Consider the following 6798-nt stretch of genomic DNA (forward strand, 5'->3'; position numbering starts at 1 on the left):
ATGCTGTTGAAAACGGTTAAGAACGAAGGCTTGGCAAGGGAAAAGCAGGATATTGGATATTATATATTATATGCAAACACGGTGTTTTGAATTATTCTATTACATTTGTAGTGCTTTTCCCTCATTTTTTTCTTCTGCTTTGGAGAAGAAGATTAAAGTGACTGACTCTTAACAGGCTTGTGAAAGAGAAGATCTCTTCCTCTGCTGTCCTCAAAAATCATCTTTCAGTAGCTTTCTCCTCAGTTCTTGGATGAGAAAAGAGAAGCACATCACTTTCCACAAAGGAGCTGGGTATTTCCTAGGACATTCTCTCTTCTCTACCTTTATCAGACGATTAGCAGTGTTAGAAAAACAAATTTGATGTATGTGTATATGTACATTATATAAAATATACACATAGTTAAGTAGTCCAAATTTTAGCTTCCTCCTGGCATAGTATTTTTTAAACACTATTAAGCCTTGGCCTTTGTGACACGAATCCCAGTTCTGGAAGCTGCTTTCTGCTTAGCTGAGTGTCCCCACTGTTCACAGGGGTATGTATCTCTGTACCTAATTTCTTAAAACTGAAGTCTTGTATAAATCATTACTTTAACATTGCAGTAATTTAAGCTTGTGAACTCCACAGATCCTCCAGAATATAAAAAGATAAAGAAGAGTAATCTAATGCTCAAGTGCCTCAGTCAGCTGCCTAAAACCACACCTCGAAGCAAGCTATCACAGGCATAACGTGTCAGATACTGAAATCTGAAGTATATAAACCACAAGTAATTGCGTCAATTGCTCCATGCATTACTGTTTTATTAAGTGGTGATCAAAGCTAGAGACAAGGAACACTGCCTCACAATGCACATCACCACTTCTCAGAATAAACGGTTCTGAAAACAAAAAAATAAAAACAATAAATGTTTATCTTAAAGAATGTGCAGTTTGAACCACTCATCAATGCTGTCTCTCTACTCTTCAGTAGTGACAGTATTTTCAGTAGAGCATGGGTGCATCCGTGCTATTTGCATGGAGGAGGCTCTATAACGTTAAATGTACTCAGAACTTTCCAGTTGGTAAAATCAGACTCTCCAGAAGCACTCCTGTACGCTGATCAATCTTTATCACCAGAGGTATTTTACAGGACTTGCTAATTACAGAGTCTTGTTTTCAGCTGAGGAGAGGGGAAGAGGCAGGCGTGAGGGTCAAATAAAAAAGAGAACAGAATGAGAGGTAATTCCAACAAACAGGTGGAGATCACTTTTAAAACTCAGGGAGCTGACACAGGTATTGCCTTCCCTGTAAGAACCATTATTACATAATGTTCCTGTGGCCACCAGAAAAAAGGAAGACGACGTGATGACACCGTTACGATAAATTAGTTGCAGCAATTACCTCTACAAATACTTCCTTATCAGCTAAAGATTTAAGTTAAAACAGGAGAACAAGTCAGCAGTCAAAAAATCAATATGAAAGTTGCCAGAATTGTTTTTTTAAATTGTCTACTCTTATTAAAGCTTTTTAAATCATCTCTGCAGCATACACAACTACACCTCCTAAGCCCTGCTTCCAGTAACAGGGCAACTTCTGCTGATTGGAGTGATCTGTTTTGCAAGTGTAATTTAAGTGTACGTTACATGATGGTTACGGGCGATGTGGGTCAGGAGCTCTCAGTACAGTGTGCTCTGCAGTGCTGCTACTCAAGAGAAAGGAAAAGGGGTAAAAAAGGAACTACAAATCCTGCCCCCAAAAAATGGTGAGGTTTTAGCAAAAAGCACAAGTACTATCAGCATGTAAAGAGCTACTTTTCAACTATTTACTTTATTTCCTTTTAAACGTACATCTTCAGGAAAAAAAAGAAAATACAAAAATCAAGCTTTCCAGATTCTCACACATGCATTTCAAATCTCTCAAGGTAAATAAAACGCAAGACTTACAAGAAAAATATTTACACCATTAATATTACTCCAGAACCACCTTCACTAGTTTTTCCTACAGGTGAGAGATCTATGCAGATTTCACCACATCAAGACCTTTCAGCAGTCACTGTTGCCTGGATCTCATCTGCACACCAAAAACCCCTTAACTTCTACTTTTTGGAGGACGTTCTACAGCAACTGCTAACTCCTAGTCCTGAAGCAGTCAACAAGGCTTTTGCTCAGCTTAAAGCTGTAGAAGGTTATGCAAGACACCTCATTCTGGATGCATTGATTTCTTAGCGGACAAAGTTCACTGCTTCTTTCCATACTTCTGAAACTTCAAGAAACAAAATGCACATCAATTTGTTTCAGTAAGCTAGAAGAGATATATTCACTCTGGGATCATGATTAAAGGAAATATCTTAAACTATTTGTACTAAATAAGTCCTTTCATAACAGTTTTACAAGTGCTGAAATAATTATAACTGCTACTTGAAACAAATAAGACAAGTATTTGCTACTACAAACTGAAGGGAATGTGCTCAACTACAGTACATTCAAATTACACAGAATCACAGAATGGCTCGGTTGGAAAAGCCCTCTGAGATCATCACGTCCAACCGTTCCTGTCTACCCCCTAAACCATATCCCTAAGTACCTCATCTACCCGCTCTTTAAATCCATCCAGGGATGGTGACTCCACCACCTCCCTGGGCAGCCTGTTCCAGCTTCTGACGACCCTCTCAGTAAAGAACTTCCTCCTTATCTCTAACCTGAACCTCCCTTGGCACAGCTTGGTGCCGTTGCCCCTTGTTCTATCCCCCATCACCTGGGAGAAGAGCCCAGCACCCACCTCTCTCCAAGCTCCCTTGAGGCAGTTGGAGGTGGTGATGAGGTCTCCCCTCAGCCTTCTCTTCTCCAGGCTAAACAAGCCCAGTTCCCTCAGCCGCTCCTCATCAGGCTTGTTCTCCACACAAATTACAAAACAGTTCCTTTTACAACAGGTGGAAGTTTCACCCTTAGCTGTTTCAGTATGTTATTTTTGATTCAGCAATAGCATTAGCACTCCAAAGCATCAGTAACAGGAATTATTTAAGTATGTTTTCTCAAGATGCAAGAAATTCCTCACATCATCTTTACTAAAATTCATGCTGGGTATTTTCAGCCAGTCCCCTTGTAGAATGAAACTTTTAACACAAGTTCACTATAATTTAAGGTTTTGTATACAGTCGGTTAAAAATGAAAGAAGCAGTCAAAGTACAGTATGAGATCAGGTCTCGGGAAAAGAAAAAACAAACAAAAAACCACAGATGCCAGCCACCTATCACTCTCCCACCTTCAGCTCACATATTTATAGAGAGCCTCTTATTCAACATATTAAAATAATCAATAAGACAACTAAGTTCTAGCAGGGCAGCAATTGATGGACAACAGTACAACTGAGCCTTATCAAGCTACTGTGAAATTCTCCAAGTCCATCCAACAAGTTTGGTCTGAATCATTTTCTGTATAGAAAGTAAGTTTTCCTATTTGGCAAGATCTCAAAATAACTTGCATGACTTTCAATGAACACAAATACGACAGGCATAAACATACGGTATAGCTGACAATCAGGAACTCGTTAATGTACAAAAAGATGCCAGTTTATTCCTTCTCATTTGTAATACTGCATACTTTGGAAGGGTCTTAAGTTATACAATATTTGTTACAAAACTAAACTTTAACTTATCCTAAATATACCACTTCTGAACCTGCAACCACTGCATACTAGCAGTTCTGCTGACAATTTCTTTACAAACCTAACCAGCTGAATCTGACCTGGATTAAAAAATAATATTCCAATCTGTGACTCCAGTGGAAGGCTGATAATAGAGATTTCAATTACTGATTGCACAGACCTCAGTCTCGAATTCAGAAGTCATATCACTTTCTACGGCATCTCATATTTCAGCTTTCAAATCTTTGCTTACACTATATGGCAGTCTTTAAAGGAAAATATCTTCCAATTTTATTTGTCCTTTATTTAAAAAAAGACTCTGTTCTTCCCCCACTGCCTGCTATTTTCTAGAAAGCTGAAGTTTCCAACTGGGCAGAAGAAAATACCTGTGAAGTTTCAGGAAGCCTGAAAACAAGAAGATACGGTGAAAACTGTCTGCAGCAGAAACACCCACACCAGCAATGCCATGGAGCAGTCCTGTCTGTCCAGGTCACTTACAAGGTCACCAACAAGACAAATGTCAAAACACAGAACAGACACTCTGTACTAAGAACGTCCTTTAGCTCATCTCCTCAAGGAAACGTCCACTGACAAGTTACTGCTTCTGATGTAACTCTACATGCTTCACACACTCTTTTTGTGATTTACAAGAGGATCTCTTATCTAAGAAAGCCACTCCATCAGCCAAACACGTGCTACACCATGGGACTGACCCGTGATCCCTGCGAGCCAGCTCACCCCTAACTGAGCACTGGGCTCCCACAGCTATAGCCCTAAGGTAGAGATTCCTGACAATCCTTTATCTTATTGCTTTTATACTCAGTATGTCAAATAAAACCAAATAAAGCAAAATAACCAGGACGAACACCATACCCAATTAAGTTAATGCATATCAAGTTGTTTGGAATTCACAAAACTTCTTATGGGAAGAGGTGCCATAAATAAAACACATGCTAGCTCTCACTGGAAAGAGTTCCAGCAGGAGCATCAAACCCATAAGGCAGCAAGAACCATGCTCCAGGGAAAGTACCTGGACTTGTTCTTAGTACAAATTAACTGAATGATACTGAAAATGTGCACCCCAGGATGAGCTACTGTGTATGGGGTGGAGCATTACCGGAAACGCCTACATTTCTCAATGAAAATACCTAAAATTTTCTACTAAAATGCTAGCAAAGAACAACTCAGCTCCTCAAGGAAACATTTATCATTCGAGGAAAATCTTTGTGACTTCAGCTAACATTAAGTGAATAAGCAGATAGGAGGAGAAAAGAAGGTGGTAGGCAGTTTGACGTGATATTTGCCAACGTTTGCTTTAAAGACTTGGCTCCAGCAAAACCCAGACTTTTAATTTACTTGCTTTCCTTGCAATTTAAAATTGCATACCTCTATAATTACTGTTTGGGGTTTTCTGTTTTATTTTGGTGTTTTCTTAAAGGAGGGAGGGAAGAAAACAAAGCATTTAGCCAGCTAGTATTAAAAGCTATATTTAAAGACTCTCTTGCTTATTTCCTCTCTGTCCAGGAAATACACAACACATACAAAAAGTTTACAAAATTCTTCCTGAATCAGTAACTACAAAACCAGTCAACCTTACCAATTTTTTAAGTAACTTTCATAGGAAGTATGGATATGTACAATGCTAGGAAGACTAAAGGCCCAAATATTATCACAATGTCAAAATACATTTACACAGAGTGCTTTAACACATCCATGTGAAGTATGTTACTCTAAATGAGAAGGCTTATGCATAAATCTTAAACCGTCGTTTAATCTACTACAAATGAAAAATTTTATGAGGGTATTATCTGCGGTCCACATCAGGATTATTTTATTATTATTCTGAAACAACTACCAGCCTCATCTACACAAAAAAGTTGTTTCATTCACTTTTTCCCCAAACCCATCGAGGCACCTCGTGTGACAGAACCCGACTGGCTCAGACACAGACAGAGCCATCATGCACGAAAGGTGTCTCTGCGATGTTGAAGATCCTGTTCTCAGCAGAACGCTTCATCTGGCTTCACTTGACTCATATGAAACCAAACAGCTCTTGTTTGCTGGGTTGAAAGACTCCTCTAGTGAAAATACTGCTACAGTCCTGAAAATACATTGCTCAACAGCCAAAAAAATACAGGTTTTATTTTGAATAAAAACTGTGGAGGAAGCAGAGAAGGCAAAAGGGCAGTCAAAGAAAGTTTTCTGTCAGTTCTTCTGCACACTGTATTCAGAAGCAGAAGATACAAATCTTTAGATCAATGGCTCCCTTAGTGCCGAAAACAAACCTTCACAATCCTATTCTTTATTAAACAGTTCAGGAGATTTGCTCTGAAGGGTTTTCACAGCAATCCAGGCCTCTAACAGAGTCGCTATTGTTCCAAGAAGTTCTTCTCTGACGCAACGCAGTCACCACCGAACTCACCAAATCCACGTGCAGTTTGGGATGCAAAGAATACTTAGGATTTGTCAAAAGGGATTTTTACAGCTCGCTCAAACTTGGCCAAAGCAATTCCAATGTGCTGCACAGAGAATGCACTGCTTCTGTGGGAATTCTTCCACCAAACAATCACAACGCAAAAAACTAAGTTGTTTGGGGATTTATCTTTTTCTGTAGATTCATTTAATTCAGAAGACTGCAAATTCATATACAGAATTTAACATTCTGTAGATGTTGGTTTTAATCCTGATGCACAAGAATAAAACCCACAGACCTAATATTTTTCGGACACTTTAATTATGTGCAGACTCAATCCACTTTGCCCACGTTACTGGAAAAGTTATCTTCTAACTGCAATACAGGCCTTTCAGTGGGAATTTCAGAACAAATCTAACATATTTTTTAAAAAACAATTTTAATTGCTGGTTTAACACCCATGTGAAGGTGCATGCTGCTCTGCAGTTAGACCAGTCACAAAATTGCTATTCCTTTTCAGAAAGTATAAAATCTTAAAATGCATACACCACCCATACAAGCCATAAAAAAAAATAAAGTAAAATATACCTAGAAAATGTTTCATAACTGGTTCTACAGTACGAGAGATGTCAGGTCACACTGGGACATTCAGCTGATTTCAGAAGACACGCACACACTGGTGTAACTCCAAAACGGCTTTCTCTCAGCTGAGATAACACCACCTTCAGAATCAAATGTCGAAGTAACAGATACAGTAATTAAATAGA

The sequence above is a fragment of the Mesitornis unicolor genome, unplaced genomic scaffold (genome assembly GCF_000695765.1).
Source record: "Mesitornis unicolor isolate BGI_N332 unplaced genomic scaffold, ASM69576v1 scaffold12738, whole genome shotgun sequence".
Lineage (NCBI taxonomy): Eukaryota > Metazoa > Chordata > Aves > Mesitornithiformes > Mesitornithidae > Mesitornis > Mesitornis unicolor.